Source organism: Aulostomus chinensis, chromosome 10 (assembly GCF_037954235.1).
Source record: "Aulostomus chinensis isolate RoL2024-O1b breed Wild chromosome 10, RoL_Achi_v1.0, whole genome shotgun sequence".
Lineage (NCBI taxonomy): Eukaryota > Metazoa > Chordata > Actinopteri > Syngnathiformes > Aulostomidae > Aulostomus > Aulostomus chinensis.
In genome coordinates, this window is record NC_141329.1 from 16455961 (window position 1) to 16476408 (window position 20448).

At 41.7% G+C, this 20448-nt stretch overlaps 1 long non-coding RNA gene across 1 annotated transcript in view; it reads left to right on the forward strand.

Annotated features, from left to right (window-relative positions):
* Nucleotides 1-4059, forward strand: part of LOC147254521 (uncharacterized) — a 35333-nt gene extending 31274 nt beyond the window's left edge. The window contains exon 3 of the long non-coding RNA XR_015118172.1: nt 2809-4059. This is a non-coding gene — a long non-coding RNA (uncharacterized LOC147254521). The remainder of the gene's footprint in view (nt 1-2808) is intronic.
* The last annotated feature ends 16389 nt before the right edge of the window (nt 4060-20448 follow it).

Genomic DNA, 20448 nt, shown 5'->3' on the forward strand with positions numbered 1-20448 from the left:
TGATCATGAGTGCAGAGGGAAAATCACAGCTATCAATATATATTCTGTCAGTTAGCGAAGGATGACTGTTTTTAAATGTTGCAAACACATCCTCATATTTGATCTCTGCACTCTACAATGAATGACATGGATTTGTGCATTTCTTTGTACACATTCCAAAAGTCTCTGCATTAAAATGACCCACATCATCTAAATCTAGCTTTGCTTCTACCATCCATCCATTTATCCACCCTTATCCTGTAGGGTTGTGAGGGGGCTGGAGCCTCTCCCATCTGCCTTCAGGCAAGAGGCGGACTACACCCTGGATGGGCCGCCAGTCCATTGCAGGGCCAATACATAGAGACAGACAACCATTCACTTTGACGGTCATACCTCCAGTCAATTTAGAGTCTCTAATAAGCCTAGTCCCCTCTTGCATGCCTTTGGACTGTGAGAGGAAGCCGCAGTACCAGGAGAAAACTCGCGCAGGCACAGGGAGAACATGCAGACTCCACACAGAAAGACCTGTGCTTGAGTCAGGGCTCGAACCGGAACCTTCTTGCTGTGAGGGAACAGTGCTAACCCCAACACCACTGTGTCACCCTTTGCATCTACCTTCAGCAATAATTCAACCTCTATTACAGCTCCTGCCTGAAAATCAGGACAATGATGTACAAGTGTATCTCAGGCTGCTGTGTATGTTTACCAATCGATCTGGTGCGCCCTGACATGTTCAGAGTCCTAGTGTCATTATGGCCAATGTTTGATGCAATAAAACTGAGTTGGACAGTGCTGATAGCAGTGAGGGATATGGATGGGCCAGTAGAGAGTTAGACAGAAGCCTCACCATTCATCTTCCAGGGCAGAGGCCTGTCATCTCTGTGCTGCAACAGAGGGGTTTGTCATAAAAGTATGCACACAAGCATGTCCAGGATACCAATGCATAAGACTGACATGTACCTACCAACTGTAAGCACACACACCGATACACACAAGCACACATTTCAGTAGTGAATCCATTATTTCTGCCTTTTTCAGTCTTCCAATCACCAGTACATCACACATGCCTAAAAACACACACATCACAACAACCCCCCCCCCCCCCATCACATACAGTCCTTTCTTTCGAGATGTGTCTGTACACGATTCCCTGGCCGCAAATCTTTCAGTGGGATGGATGAGTGTCTCCAGCTCATTCATCATCCGCCTTATCCCCACCCTCACCACTGTTTTTATATCAGCCAGCAGTCACACTGACAACTGATGGCCCTCTCTCCCTCTCCCTCAACCAAGTCTTTCTCTTTCCATTTCTCTTTTTTCTCACTCCCCAGTGACCTACTTGCTTTGGTTCTACGCCTGACAGTGTGCATGTTTGTGGGCATTCATGCACACTGTCTCACCTCCTTCTCTTTCCCCCTCATACACATATCCTTTGCCTTCCACCCTCCCTTTTTGTCTTCCCCTCGCTATGTCCCTCTCCATCTATCTGTCTTCCTCTTGTGCACCTTTGGGACCAGAGTGGCACCTTCAGAGCGGGCCATAAAAAGGCCCTATAAAAAGCCACAACACAGGGAAGAAAGGGTAATGATGAAATTTAACTGCTCCTTTTGGTGCACCTGGGGTCTGGCTGTGAGTGTGTGGATATATGTGTCTGTGTGTGTTCCAGTGTGAGGCCTAGGCAGTGAACCGGAACTGCCCTGCTCGGGGGGTCAATGTCACGGCACCACCATGAGAGTTATCGCTTTTTAAAGACGCACTATAGATTTTGTGGGGGAACTCATTTACACCAGCATAAAATAGAAGGTGGCAAGGGAAGTTTAAAATCTAAAAAGGACAGAGGACTGGGAGACTGGGAGAAAAATAGGTTTGATGGCTTGAGTGGCCTCACCGGTGTGATAGCGATTTAACCTCTAGTGGTGGATGGACATCGATTTTTATCCCTTTTTGTCAGGCAGATGGCGAAACAAAACCAAATCTAGAATAGACTCAAATTCTCAATGTTATGAGTTCAGCTTATGTGCCGTTGTCTGTTCAGATGTTGCCTTTTATTGCTATATATGGTGTACAATATATGTCCATAAAATCCATAAGGACACTGTAGGTGCCAAAATGTTGTTAAACTGATTCATGAAGTGTGTCACCTCAACATTTTTTAATGTTTTATAGATGCAGGAGTGCCATAACATCAATGAATACATCCCATTAAAATCTAATGGTCTGGTGCTGCACGTGTTTGTCGGTGCAAAGTAAATTCTCAAACTCTGTGTGTGTGTTTGGAGCCACATGCACCTCCTGGCCTGTATGTCAGGGCAGGACTATTTTCAGTTCAGTTACTGGCCCAAGCCCAGCACCCTCTCCATGCTCAGATGCTGGCCCACCAGCCTCCAAAGCCTTCCCCTGACGCTCCTGCCTCCCACCTGTCCCTGGCTGTGAGCCTCCCCGGCTGGCCCGCTGGGTTGGAAAATCAGCCTTTGATGGGTCTGTGGGGACTGGAAGAGGGGGATGGCCGAGACTGTGGAGAAGATGAAAGCCCAGGATGAGCAGCACGCACTGACTGACAGGGCTTGACAGTGGAAGGGTCTGCCATCCAGGGCTGGCACCATTCCTGCAACAAAGCACCAGGCCACATGCTTGCCCTACAGAGCTCGGTCCCCTATCCCAGTGTCCAGTCATCAACAAAGTGGAGCCCATTTGTGATCATGGTCCTAGTCGAATTACTACTAAGTTTTTTTTTTGTTTTTTTTGTTTTTTTTTAACCTTTCTGCCATCTCATGAATGGAATGTTTTAGAGAAGCTTGCTTATGACTTGTCCTTTTCTTCTGCGGACAGGCAAGGTGGAGCAGCCAGGAGCCATTACCATTTCAGTGACACCAGCCAGTTTCTCTGTCAACAAATATCATCACTGTCATCATTGTGTTCTATTTTCAAAGAAAAACAAAAGAAACTTGAACATAACTGCAGTGTTTTTAGTGGCTATCCCACTTACCTCTGCATCATCACCAATCTGATAAAGTACATGATGTCATGTTAGTCAACATCATTTGTGGCAGACTACAAGTTTAGAAATGAAAAAAAAAAAAATCAGGGAATGCCCCAACACAAGCATAACCAGAATTTGTTCAGTCAAGAGGATCCAGTCCCGTTGAAGTGAAGAAGACGTAGGTTTGAAGGAAGTAGCAATAAAAATGACAATATTTCTGGTTCTGCTGAATAAATTTGGATTTTTTTTTTCTGCCGAACTGCCCTTAGGCTAAAAACCCAGATCATCTTTAGCGAATCCACACTTGATCTTAAAACTTGTAAATGTCTCATATTAGTTTCAGTTGACCTTTGTCTTCCAAAGAGCAGACTGAAGACAACAGCCCTACTTCAACTTCACTCCTCCAATGAGGCTTTGACATATACATAGCATAAAATTAAAGCATATAAATTTAAAATAAAATCCAGACTGTACTTTGAGGTTGAGGAATGCACATAGTTGTGTCCATACCCTAACAGGAGTTCATTTTTATATGTAATCTGAAAGTTGTGATTGTAATAAGCAATACATAACTTCTCACCAAAGTAAGATTTAAATCTGCACATTTTTTCTGCCCAGTCTTGTGCATAAAGATTTCCTGCTTTTGACTATCATAAATGGAACATTCAGATTAAATCCACATCTATAATATGTGATCAGGAAATTGTATTTGCATTAATTGTGTTTATTTTGTCTGATGTGTTCTTTAGTCACACATGCTGTAACAGCAAAAAAGTATATAGAAATTTACATTCCCCATTTAAGAGTACCAAAAAAATAATACCAATAATTACAAAGTGGTGCACTTGTAAAGTGCAAGTCTGCAGGATGAAGGTCTCAAATAACATTTTTTTTGGGTGCAACATAAAAGTTTTGTGTGTGTGTGTGTGTGTGTGTGTGTGTGTGTGTGTGTGTGTGTGTGTGTGTGTGTGTTGTGTATACTGTAAGTCTGTATTTTAATTTATAAACCAAAGTTATATTCTGTTATTGATGATTTTACACATGCAACAAAACAATAAGACTGAGACAATATCTTGCAGATGAATATTTGTGAGATTTGTGAGGCTTACACACACAGATATATATATATATATATATATACACACACACATACATACATACATACATACATACATACACATACATATATATGAAAATACATATCACACACAGTGTTCCAAACACAAGTTGGAAGTAGAATGTCAGTTCTTTAGTCACACTACATGTACACCCAGAAATTGCATATATTTGGACTATTTATTGTGGCTTATTATCTGATTAGGTCATTGCCAAACAACGTAGTCTTGCACCAGTCTGTGTGGAATGTCCATACTGCCAGTTAACAATCCAATGAAACATATGCCATGCATAAATTACTCCTACTTCCTGCAAAACAGCTTATTGCTAAAAGGATTAGGGTGACACACATATAAACAACACAAACATGGTAATCCTCATTAGCACTGCTGAAAGCCCCTGTGATGCAGTGGTGGATGGGAGGTTGGGGGCATGTAGCCAGGCAGGGTGGTGGGAGACAAAATGACAGTTAGTTGCTGGAACATGAAGTGTATACATAACCAAAAAGTATATAGACAGGCAGAGCAGATTGGTGCTTTCCTTGCGGATAGAAGTTTATCGATAGAAGGAGTAAGTGTGAATGAAAGGAGGAGTCAAAAGGAGGAATAGCAGTAGACATCAACCTTCAGCCAACAGTGCTGGCACACACCACAGGTTCCCTCTTGTTTTTTGGATCCAACAATTCCAATGTAATAACAGATAAATCCAGAGGGCTCGTTGAGCCTCAAAAGCAAACAGCTTGGGCTTGCCAAAGAGAACAGAGGGAGTCAATGTTGGAGGCCGTGCCTATGTATTTGTGCATGTAAAGAGAGAAGTGACAGTGAGAGAGAGAGAGAGAGAGAGAGGTAATGGCTGACATCTGGCACTGGTTGCCCCCATCTGAGTCCAGCACTCCAGCCCCATACTGTCATTCTGAATGATAAAGCAGAGAGATTGCCTCTGAATCAGCACACTAGTCGATTCGCCAGCCAGCCCTGGAGGCATGGGCAGGAGAGTGCCCTCCAGCCATTCACTGGTTAATGTGCAAATTTGTTTGAGTGCTCAAAAGAAGAATTTATTGCAGTTTTCTGCAGCTGTGGGCAAATACTAATAAAATGCTCTTTTGCTGAAATTCATTTAATTGGTCACAGTAGAAATTGAGCGCTTAAGGAAGATGAGGAGAGTTGGCTTCTGCCAAGGCATTTTGCAGATGCTCATTGAGACCCGGGCCCGATCCTGCTCACCCCCACCATCCAGATACACACATTCCCATTATCTACCTCCATCACATGTTCCAACAGTGACACACAGGCTATTGAGTTGTTTCCAGCAATGTTACAACTACTCTGGGTCTCATTACTGTATTTGACAAAAGAAACTCATACAGCAACAACCACAGAATATTCAGTTTTGTAATAATAAGTGGGCATAGAATGTGTCTATAGAAAGAATTATAATATGTTTTATGTTGGACAAAAAATGTTGTAGCTTTATCTTCTCTTTTTCTTGTTATTGCTTTATAAGCAAAGCAAAGAAAAGACACCTTTCTGACAAAAAGAAGCGAAGAAACATTGCTGTCACCCCTTAGTCAGAGAACATATTTCCACATAAGTACTGCATCCACCTCACATTTTTTTTAAGTTAGCAGATAATGCTCACTAACAGGAAAAAGAAGAGAAAATGACAAACAAAGGGAGGGTAAAGCCATAGCATGGTCATAAGGAAAGAAGGATGAGATGAAAGTTACTAGTGCTTTGGCTTCTGTTCATGTTCCAGGCCTGAGCCAAGCCAGCAGAGTTCCACCAGGGGATGCTCTCCAGAATCTGGCCACACACTAATTACTTGCAGCTTCATTCAGAAAATTATCTCCATCTACATTGCTGCATTTCTCAGCAAATTAGCCATGGAAATTCCAAAAACCAATAAATAAGTCTGAAAGTGTTCATCAGGGTCTCAGCTGATTGTCTAGCTCATTCTCTTTGTCCTCCTCCCTAATGAGGAAACTAAGAGCCCCCTTCCATTATTTGGGAATTCTTTCTGTCGTTAAAAAAAAAAACAGACAAAAAACAGAGGGAAAAATAATGCTTTGTTTAGGTTGCACTGTGAGGTAGCGATAAGCTCTCAGTATTGATGCCAGAGTGTATAAAAAAAAAATCTACACATACATTCTGGGAAATTGTAGCCATGTATTGTATGAGCACAGTGGCGTTAGCATTTAAGAGTTTCAATAGATATTCATTTGCTTGTCAGGAGTATTCTATTTTTTTTTTGTCATGTAAAAGGCCACATATACAGCGAAAAACAAAATGTCACAGTAGTTGTTGCACCATCCAAGATCACAGCTGCCAGGTAATTTGCATACACAGTCCTTTGGTGGCCACCAAACAATTTAATACTAAAGACAATAGCCCCATCACATGTATACTGAATATGCTTGTTTAATGGAGAGTATGAAAGAAAGATAAGTCACATTAAGTACAAAAAACATGAGTCAAACAAGAAGGAAATTAATGAAACCCGAAGAGGAAAGAAAACAAAAAAAATGTGGAAAATAACAGAACATTTGAAACAATTAATAAAAGCAGCATATTTAAGCATGACCAGGGCATAGTTGATACACAAAGACCAGCTCACACTACCTGTGATACAATCTGCTCATTGCTTACGATCCATTGCTTTGTAACTTACATCTGATGATGTGGATATTTCATTGTGTCTGGTCGCCACACTTCTGCTCTTCCTGGTTGTATTCTGGTTCAGTATTATTGAGTTGACAATGATTGTTGGTGTATGTGTGTTAATATCTTAGCCAAACTATAAACTGTAATAATATGACAGGACAATAAATAAATTTCACTTCAAATGAACATGAAATCCAAGAATTCATTGCAAATCTGTCTTCAGATGTACTATAAACATCCACTGGGACTCACGGATGAGATTTTGACAGTCAAAGGTCAAGGTCACTGTGACATTTCAGGAGCATACAAGTACAACATGTTATTTCTGGCTCATTCCCTGCTGGTCCATACAGATCGTGACTTTGCAACTGATCCAGGCCTTTGAACCTCAGTACTCAGCACCAAATGTGGTTCCGTGTGTGGTTGGGGTGGGCAAAGGACGCAGAATACCACACAGTGATGAAGAGGGTGAGAGAATTCTCAATTTTGACCCTGCAGTACTTTTCAACAAAACCTTTGGGAGACATTCATATTCTAAAGCAGTCTGAAGAAGTGTATCTTCTGATGAACTTGCTTGAATACATCCAATGAGTGTGTCTTCCAGTTAAGGTTGGTAAGTGTTCTCAGAGTGTACTTAGGAACTTCAAAGACTCAACCACCTTTACAGCTCCTTTGTTGATGAGCAGTGAGGGATGTTGTGCTGTTTGAGTCTCCAAGAAGTCAGCTGGTACCTGCCCAGACTTATGATTATCCTCTAGGAAACCTCAGACTGCAGCTTTCACACATAAGGCCCTATTTTAAGCATGGCAAAAGCTGCAGCTCAATCAAGCGCAAGAGTCATTGCTTGCTTCAAGCCCATGCATATATTTCTATGTCAAGCGCCCTTGCCCCTTCACTAGCAAATGAATTTGCGCTCCGTCTGGTGGACTGCTGGATCTGTATTTTTGTGAAACAATGTACTTTTCTATATAAATGGTTTGATACTTATGGTGTGTAAGATGATGACAACAGCTGACTCACCCCACTAACTTCTTGTTAATAGGTTTATGGTCTTTTAATGGAGGACATTCCAGAAAATAAACTATAATGACACAGCAACATTTTAGAGTCAAAATAACTAGAAGCTATTATCATGAGTAAACTGGATGAGGAGTCAGAACCGTCTTGGATTTATGCTTCACTGAAAAACTGATTCTGTAATATGCTTTAGTGATATGTTCAATGTGTGTTTAGTGATTCAGTTTGCATGCTTTTCAGATGTTGCCTACCATGATTTTTCATTTCCTCCAGGATATGTGCCATGTGAGTTGACCAGGGATGACAGATGTCTATTAATTCTTGAATTTGGAGAAAAAATTGAGAGAGGAAAAGGTTTAGGCAATGCAAGTATTATATTTTTCCACCAAAGTACTTTATTTAATTACACTTCTAAAATCATGCCCACATGTCATCTGATGACCTTGAAAGTCCAGTAACACATGAAAGACATAAAATGACGTGAAAAATGTCACTAAAAACATGACTGCTATTTTAACAAATCTCGTTGACCAAATAACTTGAATTTGGGAATACACAAAAAAACTGCTGACTCACCTCATATATAACTGCCAACAACCCGGAAAAAGGCAGATATGTATTTTAGGTGTTCATTTGGTATTGAAACTGACCATATTCCAAACAGGTCTTTTTATGGGATTAATTAGTATCAAAGATGGATATTGTGAATCAGAATGGGTTCAAGTTGAATACAAATCCTGTAAAACATCCAAAAAGAGCAGCAAACATAATTTCTGAAAGAGCAACATTATAAAAAAAACAAAACAAAAAAAACACTTGTTATCTGGAACAGCATAACTATTCAAAACCTTGTGTGACGTGAGTCTGAAATTTGGCTTCTAGCACACTTCTACCGAGGCCAAGGGTTACCTGTTTGGATGGAGTAGAAAGTGTTTTTTGTGTATTAGGGGTTGTCCAGGTCCAGGTCATAAATCAGTCCAAAAAGGACATAGAGGGCCTGAGGCAGGTCGGCCATTTCATCCATCAGAACACCCTTCCAAGACGATCCCTACTCTGGATGGGTTGAGCTGAGAATTTTCTTGATCAGTACAGGATTCCTACTGGAGCTTGACGGTTCCAATCAGTTGCATCCTAACTGAGACATATTGACATGGAAATCATAACCATGCCTCGTATATAAAGCTGTTTTGTCCACCAAAATTAACTCATAATTGTTCATGAAAAGCATCATACAAACTGCAATCAACATAATTATTAAAAAGGACACAAAATGTTTTAAAAAGGACATATTTAGATCTATATTGTATTATTACTGATTACAAGCATTAGTTTTGCTTTCAACTCTAGTGTCAAAAGTTAAATTAGAGATGTGCAAATAAGACTTTCTGATGACAAACAAACAAAAACACAGTTACACAGTTTTATAATATTGCAGACCTTTATTGGCTGTTTGTTGTAAAATCTGGTTTTTACTATTTAAAAAAAAGAAATAAATTATTTTGCAGTTAAAAATTATATTAAAAAATAGAACATTAATGTAGAACATCAGAAAACATTGTATTTCAGTTTTTAGTTCTTATCTTACTTCATCCATTTATTTGCCTCTTATCCTGCTAAGGGTCAAGGTTTACATCCTGGAGGGGTCACCAGTCCATCGCAGGGTCAACACATATAAACAGACAACCATTCACACTCACAGTCATGCCTATAGTCAATTTAGAGTATCAAATTAGCCTAGGCCCCTCTTGCATGTCTTTGGATGGAAGGAGGAAGCCGGAGTACTCGGAGAGAACCCATGCAGGTACAGGGAGAACATGCAAACTCTACACAGAAAGATCCCGTGCCCGAGCCAGAGCTTGAACCCGGAACCTCCTTGCTGTGAGGCAAAAGTGCTAACCACTGCACCACCGTGCTGCCCCCTTATCTTACTTGCCAGTGTAAACACTCACTCACTCATTGTCTTCCGCTTATTCCTTTCTATTAAGGGTCGCGGGGGGCTGGAGCCTATCCCAGCGTCTATGGGCAAGAGGTGAGGTACACCCTGGACAGGTCGCTATTCCATCACAGGGCCAACATACAGAGCCTAGTCCCCAAATTGCATGTCTTTGGACTGTGGGAAGAAGCTGGAGTACTTGAAGAGAACCCACGCATGCACGGGGACAACATGCAAACTCACACAGAAAGATCCCGTGCCCGAGCCGGGACTCAAAACCCGAACCTTCTTGCTGTGAGGCCACAATGCTAACCACTGCACCACCGTGTTGCCCCCTTATCTTACTTGCCAGTGTAAACAATTTATGTAATTATTAATTTTAACAAACGACTGCCTTGTAAAATTGGGTTAATATTATACAGAAATTATGACTGTTTCTGTGTTGTTGCAATACACGCATGCATGCACGCATACACTTGATGCAGTGCATCTATTTTTGACAGATTGCATGTCAATTTGCACAGGCTTCCTAAACTGTGCATGTGGCTGGAGCATTCCCTCTCTTGGAAGAATCTGATACCATGGTGAGGGTATGATGGCAAATCCTGCTGATTTTGATAGCTTGACATTTTCAAACCACAGCATTGCATGGAAAAGGTATAACACACTTTATTCTGTCCAAGCCGATATGTCACCTGTATTGTTCGTCAGATAGCAAACACAAAGACTCAAGAGGCTTGATTCCAGATTGGGAGTGAATCACTGAAATCTTATTGAAAGTTGTAAAACTGCAACACAAATATTAAAATGGACTTACAAACACTGACAGGAGTCAGAACACGCATCACTAGTTGATAGATATGCAAATGTCTTTAAAAGTGTTGAATTTTTGTGAATGTGTTATTTATTTGATCTGCAGTAGGATATATTATAACAATTCACATCTGGTGTCATACATGAACCAGCTGCTTCTCAACAACGTTCAACTGTCTGATGACATGCTTTTCCTCCATGGAAGATCCTGTTGGGCCTCACTGTAACTAACCATCAAATGTGGCATATATTAAAACAATGCACTGTGTTTGTGTCTACATATACCTGAGCCCCCTCAAACAGATCAATCCTGTTGGATTAATAATCTGGCTAATTCAGCAGGTAAAGGCAACAGATATCAGGTGATGGAACCTCTTCATCATGTGCAGACCCTCATAATAAAGGGAGGGTTTCATGCGAAATCCTGCAGGGCCCCTATGCAGGATGAAACTGGAAAAACATGAGTGCATGGGAAAAAGGACCCCCCAAGATGAACTGCAAAGTGAGCACCCCCGGCAACAGAAGACAAAGAGTGATGAGGATGAAGAAAAATTTCATGAAAGAAAAAGCTCCTCCATGGGATTTACTATGGACAGATAGAGGCTGTTATCGAAATTTCCCAACCAGTCTTAAAAGGAACACAATTTTCTGATCTAGTACAACACCAGAACAGGTACGCTGCATAAGATCTACCATTCCTGATAAGAGCAAAGATGCAGATGACCCAAAATGAACCATCACCCAGGTAAATGTGCCAGGAATTGTGAGAATATGTGTGTGTGTGTGTGTGTGTGTGTGTGTGTGTGTGTGTGTGTGTGTGTGTGTGTGTATTTGTATGTGAGGAGAGAGACAGAGAGTAGGCTGAGGTTAAGGAGATGTATAGAGGTGCTCTACCCAAAGGAGAAGCCCACTGGTCTCATAGGCAGGCACAATTAATGACCCGTGCCAACATTACAAGATGAAAAATCTCCACTGTCCAAGCCTCTGCCGCCCAGCCTGGCAACTAGAATTCTTCATTAGGTCTGGTAGTGGAGTGTTAACAGTGCATCATATTGGGACTGATTCAAAATATGAGGAAGACATCACTTTTTTGAACAATATGGTTCTTTATTAAGCTTAGAAATAGATTGATTAATGATCTATTTAAAACAAAATGTCCACTTATGGGGAAAAAATAAACAAACAAAAACATATTTCATTCAAGTTCTGTTTGAGTTTCACTGATAACGCTTTTCATGCACAACTGATTTTGAAGATTTGGGCTCTTTTTTATGTTGTTCAGATTTTTGATGACCCTGATGAAGGCTACAGGCTGATATGTTTCAGTCTAATTAAGTTGTTCAATATACTGCAAGTATTGATGTACCTTTTTGACCTTTTCATATTTTTCATCTAGAAACATGAGCAAATATATATATATATATATATATATATATATATATATTTTCTACTGCTTATCCTGTAATAGTTGTGGGGGGGCGAGAGGTGGGGTACATCCTGGACTGGTTGCCAGTCCATGGCAGGGCCAAAATACATAGACAGACAACCATTCACTCTCAGAGCCACACCTACGGTGAATTTAGAGTGTCCGATTAGTCTAGTCCCCTCTTGCTGGATGGTACAGGTAAACAGGCAACAGATTTGAACTTGGAGGTTGGGGGTTCAAAGCCATGGCAAGGGGGGTATCCAGTAAGGGTCCTTAAGCAAGACCCTGAATGCTTTACTGGCCTACCTCAGAGCGCATGAGAGATATTTATAGAAGAGTCATACTGGCTCAGACGTCTCCCCGGTCAACAAGGTCCGTGTCAGTTGCTATGGAACCAGGGCAATCTGATGATAAATGGGATACTGCAACAAGACACACTTGGATGAAAGCTTGTTGGAATGCTACTATACAAGCAATCCCAGAGAGAGAGGGGAAACATGCAGAGGATGTGGGACCAATGGCTACTTTGAAACCTGAAATCTAGACTAACAAAGAAACAACTCTTAGCCAAGTGTTCCAACATCCATTACCAGAAACTACTGTCACAACTAGAGATTAATGACATATAACAACAATGCTACAGCAAGGGGGAGCTAGTATGACAGGTCAGTGGGAGAATGTCATCATCACCCCCACCAACTGAGATTGGGTACCACCCCCAATAGATATTAACAGCCTCAATACAAGAGCTGCTTACCTAAGAAGGAAGATCATGAACCAACAAGAATCGTGGAACCTTCGACGTATACCGAAGCTGAGTTGTCAAGTACCTTCAGAAAATCTACTAGTGGACGTGAATGCTGCACTGAACACAATACCTACGTCAACTTCTCTGCTCATGGTCATTTGACTGCTGCCATGGCAACCAGCTGTAACAGGGTCTCCAAAGGATTTTCGCAAGGCTACCATCTCCTTTCAAAAAGTTTGAGTCCACCATTGTAATGTTGTAAGCAGTCTTTGTCACATAAAACTTGGCCACAAACAGGTAATAGATTTCAATATGTAGATTTTATCGTGTCTCTTTTGACTGTGTGGAAAAAAATCCATAAAGCATGAACTGAATTTTGTGGTATTACGAATGTCTCATTAGTTAACTGGCAATGTCACACTGACACTGCAAATTTTAACAATATGTTGGCCAGTAAAACATAATGTTTGAGAAAGTTAGCTGTTATGTTTCTATTCTTGATGAATGGAATAATCTCATTTGCATGCTAGCTTCAGTCACTGAAATAAAACTATGTACTGGCGATGGTCAGTCAGCATTGCTGCTGCTGCTGCTGCTGCTGATGATGACGATGCCTTGAACTTGTTCGCAGCCAAAGAGCTAACCAGCTACATTACTGCAGTCAAGCCAGTCAGCAGTAAAGTTTGCGCAGTCAAGTCAGCCGTTTCTCAAATTGGAGTGTGGGCATATTCTAATGGAAAATGCATTAATACAGCACTGTGAGCTGACAAGAAGGGCTTCTCGTAGAATAAATATAATGATGCAACAAAAACCTTTTATAATCTAAGTAGTCCAAGGCACCTGTACTATTGGACAGATTACTTCCTGGACAACACAACGCTATACGCTAACGCTAACCACTGCTCCATCTTGCTGCCTGGACTAACTGTATAAAAAGATTTTTATAACATGTATTCTTTGAGAAGCCCTGCCTGTCAGCTTGCAGTGCCATGTTAATGCATTTTGTGTAACTGTTAGAATACAATAATTGAGAGATTTGTGGAGACGTTATGCTTGTTTTCCTGATCAATGATGACTTCATATTATGCATGTTTGCTTTTATCATTGAAATGACACTTGTGATGGTTAGTCTACATAGCTCCTGATGACGACATGATAGCAGCCTCAGAGCCAACCAGCTAGATACGTTGGTAGCTAAAATTCTAGCCCTAATCATGATGCTAAACTTTTGTTTTGATAATTGTGAGTTAACTTGGTAGATCTAGCATGCGACTTGAATGTTTTAGCGCTGTTCAACAGCATTTATGTGAATGGCTGCACATCATCCCTTCTCATACGCTCTTCCCACTCTCGTTGCAGGTTTAAGTGCCGCTTCTGTGGCTTTGTCAGCACCAGTCAAGACCATTTACTGTGGCACCAACGTCTCAGGCCGTGTGTCTACAGTGACTGTGTATAGAATTTCAAAACACCTGGTGCCTTATAGTCACACTTGACCAGATCGATTGCAGGACAGCCTTAAGTCCTGAGAACTTGACCATTTTTTTGTCACTAATGTGAATTTCAGGAAATCTGCTATGCATTGCCCCTTCCTGAGATGTATTTTTAAAACAGGCAAAACAAAGCCTTTCTGTTCACAAAAAAGTAGGAAACACAAACATGGAAATAACATCAGAACATGTGTAAGAACAGACTGTGGAAATAAACCTGTGCCCACTGAGACTGATGCCTTAGATCAACCATCAGGTATCTGTTGTGAGGAAGAGACACTTCAAAGTAGCTCTACACAGATTTAGATGTCCGTGAAGAGGATGAGAACGTGGATGCCGAGACTCTTGAACACAGGGTTGCATCTTTCTTTCTATCCATGCAAACTGAATTACATGTCACTAGATGAGCTGTAAAGAAAATAGCTGAAGGATTTAATGATCGTTTACATTTTTCAAAACCTCACTCTGAACAAAGACTCAAAGAAGTGCTTGCAGAACATAGCATTAAAATAGATGATATTGCCAAGAAGGTTAATGATGCTGTTTTTGAAACAAATCCATTAACTGTAAGCACAGAAAGAAAAAACATGCATCGGCATTGGCCGCTGATCACAGGAGAGATATTTACTTTAAGGAGAATTGTCCCGTAATTGAGCTGACTGAGTGTGTGTGTGTGTGTGTATATATATATATATATATATATATATATATATATATATATATATATATATATATATAAAATATATATATATATTTATATATATAAAAAATATATATATATATATATATATATATATATATATATATATATACCACCGGCTCGGGCACGGGATCTTTCTGTGTGAAGTCTGCATGTTCTCCCCGTGCCTGCATGGGTTCTCTCTGGGTACTCTGGCTTCTTCGAACCATCCAGAAACATGCAATTGGGGACTAGGCTGATTGATACTCTAAATTGACTGTAGGTATGAATGTGAGTGTGAATGGTTGTTTATCTATGTATGTTGGCCCTGTGATGGTGTACCATGCCTCTCACCCGTTGATGCTGGGATAGGCTCCAGCCCCCCCCCCCCCCCCCCACCCCGTGACCCTTAATAGGAATAAGCGGAAGACAACGGATGGATATACACACACTCACTCACTGTATATATAATAACCCATAAAAATCAAAAAGGAAAAGTGGAGAAGTTGGTATTTAGTAAGGAGGACAACCCAGGTTAATTGGGCTCTTTTCAAGATGGCCAGTACTACAAAGACAATGATCTGCATGTGCGAGATCCAAGTATCTCTATAGATCTTTACATCGATGACTTGGAACTTTGTAATTTTTTGGTTTCCTCTAAAAAATCCATAAAATTACAGCTGTTTATTACATTTTGTTAATTTACCAAGCACGTGTCACTCTCCCCTCCCCCTAATTCAGCTGGCTTGTTTAAGAAAAACTAATGATGTCAGGCAATTTGGGTATGATGCCTTCCTTTGTTGGAGGATAAACAAGAAGGATTGCACATTGAGGCTCTGGATACATTTGTAAAGGGAACAGTGTTCTGTGTCTGTGTCTCACCTTGGTGCACATAGCTTAGTAGGATTTCAGGAAGATTTTAATGTTGAAAAATTCTGCAGATTTTGTCGCTTAAACCGAGACGAAATTTCAAACACTAAGCCAAGGAATTTCCACTATGAACTGTGACACAGCATGATGCTTTTGTGGAAGAACTCAAGTTGAGTGATGAGCCATGTTTGAATCCTATGCTTTGAGTAAGTTGTCTTGCTTCCTCCAAGTTACAGGGTTTCCCCCGATATTTTACATGATTTGTTCAAGGGTGTAGCCCCAATGTAGTTATGTTTGTTTAAAAGAATTGATTAGGAAAGTTTTCATTACACTTCATGGACTAAATAATCATATAAATCAGTTTCCATACAAATTATCTGATTTGGTCATCAAGTCACAGCCAGTTTTGAAGACAAGCCTGCATTTGGAAAAATAAAAGGTAACGTACATTAAAACTGGACACTTGTACGTTTCCTACCTTTCTTGATTAAGAACTACAATCTCTTTAAGGTCCATTGTGGGAAATTTTAATGGACCTTAAAGAGATTGTGGAGATTGTGGTGTCTACTGTATTATCAAAGGAGACATGATGTTACTTGGAGAATAAATTATCTGATCATCAACAGTTGCTCACCAGCACCTTTCCTAACTTTACGCTGATTCACTTTATTGATCATTATGTGCATCTCACGTGGTGTTTTGGACCATTAGTGAACCTGAAGACTTTTAGGTTTGAATCTAAGCATAGTTTTTCAAACAAGTGATCAATGATGCTCTCTGTTTTAAAAATATACTACTTACTCCACTAAACATCAATAGTTCATGGCATACTGTCTTGACAAACAGCATCCGTTCAAGCCAAAATTGTATATTGATAGTGTGAACAAAGTGAAAATATCATATTCAGATGAAAAACGGTCAATACTTGAAAAGAGGTACCCAAATGAAGATTATGTGTCTCTTACCAAAAAGGCTTTGTTGGTATCATGTCTGACAGTTTGCAGTATCTATATGTATACAAGTGCATGATCAGGTTGTTGTATTTGTATTGCATTTTTTTTTCAGATTTGTTAAGAGTTCACATGTGTCACCACCAAGGACCTGTTTGGGACCTTTGCACTTGAAAAGTTCACCCCAAAGGAAGGGTGCCTTTTGTAAATGGTCAACCTTTTGGAAAAGCTTGATGAACAGGTCAGTTGTATGACTACAAGGCCTTTAGTGTTTGCCTTGTATCACAAGACACACCAAAGAAACACTAACAAACTTATAGAATCTGCAATTGTTTTATTTCTGCCAACATGCACAGTAGTAGAGATGGAAACACAAATGGAAACTAAAGTTGTGCACAAATAACTGTTATTAATCTAAAGTATTGTTTTTTCTTTCCATTTAAAAAAAAAGAGAATGTCTAGTGTAGATCACACTACATCGCAGGCACTCAAACTGACATCACACTTTATTTTGGCTAGTTTTTGACACAACACTATTTCAGTGATGTGGCAATTGATCCAGAAGACAAGCAGACCAAAGGTGTCCCGATGGGGGCCCTCACAGTGCTTGAAGATGATGACACACCCAATACACAGCCCATGGTCATCAATGTTGGCTTTGAGTTGGAGGCACCCATTGTCCTGAAAGATCTTAACCCCGACTGTTATTGCCTATCTTTTTTTCTCCATGTATGGTCATGACTGTCCTGCTCTGGGTTAGCCACTCTTAGTGCGTCCCATCCTTTAGCAGCTGGTTCATCTGTGCTGCAAGGCTTTCATGGAGTGCAAATAGCTTCTTCAGCCAGTATATGTGGATCATATCAGGGCCAAGTGCTGTCCGTCTCTTCAGCTTTGACACTCTGTCTTGGATGTCTGCCACTGAGATTGTTACTGGTTCTTGTTCTGGGAGGTTTCTGTGGTCAGTTCTCAGGTCTACTAGCCATTGTGCATCAGGGTTATGTGATGCTTCTCTTTCCCATATGCCTTTACAGAACTTTTCCATCTCAGCTCTTGGTGGGCCTGGTTGGTTGTTATCCCCCTGCCACTGAGAGTACACTTTGGCTGGATCAGTGGAAAACATCTTGTTTATTCTCCTAGCCTCTACGTGTTTGTTGTATCTCTTCAGTGTGGTGGCCAGAGCTGTTAATGTGTGTGTGTGTGTGTGTGTGTGTGTGTGTGTGTGTGTGTGTGTGTGTGTGTGTGTGTAGGCTATGTTTAATTATCATCTCACTTTTATTGCTTTCCTAAAGCTAAAGCTGGGAATTCTGCCCCCAAAAGGCTTTGTCTGGCTCCAGAGAGCCGCTTCAAACTCAAACCTTGCCATGCCCCATCAAATATCCTTTCAGTCCAGAGTGGCAACCAAACAACCAACCACTGTGCATCATCCAAATTCTTCTCTCATCATTTTACAAGCTTCAGAGCCAGGATAAACAAATCGAGCCAATCTCAAGCATGGAAATCACTCTCAAAACAACAACTGCGAACAATCTTCACCCTCCAAATCCAATTTATTTCATGCATATCTTACCATCTAAATTGAATACAGCACGTAGCTTGTGTGGGAAATCACTTTGAAAAGACTTGCCTTATCTTATCTGCAGGCCCTATCTTATCCTGGGCATCTCGCTTCTATCCAGGCAGAGGTGTCAAAGTGTGAAGGGCTCAGCAGAGGCTTGTCTCACTGTGTTTTCAATGGTGTTTTCACATAAGATGTTTTGCTAGATACATCCAAACCATGCTAAACTTTGAAAGTTGCCTCTATTCAATGTTAATTGACATTTATGAAATGAGCATATTTTTAATTAAACAACTATCAGATTACAGAGGACTTTTAACCACCACATGGTCAGATTTACTTAATGCTAATATTGCTAAGTGAAATACGTCAACTTAAATCGAGAAGGAGAAAAGATAATTATTTAAAGAGTAAATTATCTCACATTTGGACAGTAAAAGTTGACGTGTCTGACAAAATTAAAATTTTAATTAAATATGAATATTTATTAATAAAAAAAACACAAGCATAGATCCTCCTCCTTGAATGTCACCTTATCGTGGTGGAGGATTTTGAGTGCCCTGGTGACCCTAGGAGTGATGCTGTCCTGGTCCTAGGCAAAGGGCAAGACAAAGAATGATTCAACAGAACCCTCATGGAAGTTAAACCAAGGCATTTGTGTATCAAGCCTGGAGGGGCACCGGGCTCCGCCCTGGAGCCAGGCCTGGGGCAGGGGCTCAAAGGCGAGCGCCTGATGGCCGGGCCTTAGCTCATTGGATCCGGCTGGGCCTAGCCCGAAAGGGATACATGGACTCCCATGGACCCACCACGCGTAGGAGGAACTGGAAGGGTCTGGTGCTATGTGGTTTGGGCAGCAGTCCAGGGCGGGGGCCTTGACTGTCTGATCCCCAGGTATGGAAGCTGGCTTTTGAGGGGGGTTGGACTCTGTCCTTTACTGGAGTTGCTTCAGGTGAGAGATGGAGGGCCTGGGTGGGCTTTTTGTTAGCCCCCTCTTGTTAGCTTTTTTTTTTTCAACTTGTCCACACTGTTTACAGGGGGGACAGGAGGCTGCTGATGTCTGCTGGGGAGATAATTGGGCAGTGGAAGGAATACTTTGAGGAACGAAACGGAACGGAAGGAATGTTGTGGGGCTTTCTTGGTTCACACGTCTCTGCAACATTGCATGGACATCGGGGGTGGTGCCTTTGGAGTGGCAGAGAGGGGGGATGGTCCCCATCTTTAAGAAAGGGGGAAAGAGAGGGTGTGTTCCAACTATCGGGGGATCACACTCCTCAGCCTCCCTGGAAAGGTCTGCGTCAGGGTACTGGAGAGGAGGGTCAGGGTGATCGTTGAACCTCAGATTAAGGAGGAACAGTGTGGTTTTCGTCCCGGCCGTGGAACCGTGGATCAGCTCTTCACCCTCGCTTGGGTGCTGGAGGGGGCATGGGAGTTTGCCCAACCAGTCCATATGTTTTTTGTGGATCTGGAGAAGGCTTATGACCGTGTTCCCAGGAGCACCCTGTGGGGGGTACTCCGGGAGTATGGGGTGGATGGCACTTTACAAAGGGCTGTTCAGTCTTTGCACCAGAGGAGTGAGAGTCTGGTCCGCGTTGCTGGCAGTAAGTTGGACTTGTGCACGGTGAGGGTTGGACTCCACCAAGGCTGTCCTTTGTCACCAGTTCTGTTCATAACTTTTATGGCACAGCCGGGTGTAGGAGTGGGTCGACTTTGGTGGCGGGAGGATGTCGTCTCTGCTTTTTGCGGATGACGTGGTCTTCTTAGCTCCATCAGGCCAAGACCTCCAACTCTTGCTAGGACAGCTGCCAAATCTGAAGCGGCTGGGATGAGAATCAGCACCTCCAAGTCTGAGGCCATGGTCCTCAGCCGGAAATGGGTGGCCTGCCCACTCCAGGTCAGGGGGGAGGTCCTGCCTCAGGTGGAGGAGTTTAAGTATCTCGGTGTCTTTTTCACGAGTGAGGGTAGGATGGAGCGGGAGATTGACAGGCGGATTGGGGCGGTATCCGCAGTGATGCGGGTGTTAAACCAATCCATTGTGGTGAAGAGGGAGCTTAGCCAAAAGGCGAGGCTCTCGATTTACCGGTCAGTCTACATTCCATACCCTCACCTTTGGTCATGAGCTTTGGGTAATGATGGAAAGAACGAGATCGCAAATACAAACAGTCAAAATGAGTTTCCTGGTCGATGTGGCTGGGGAGAGGACCGTCTGGGCTTCCTTGCTGAGGCTGCTGCCCCCGC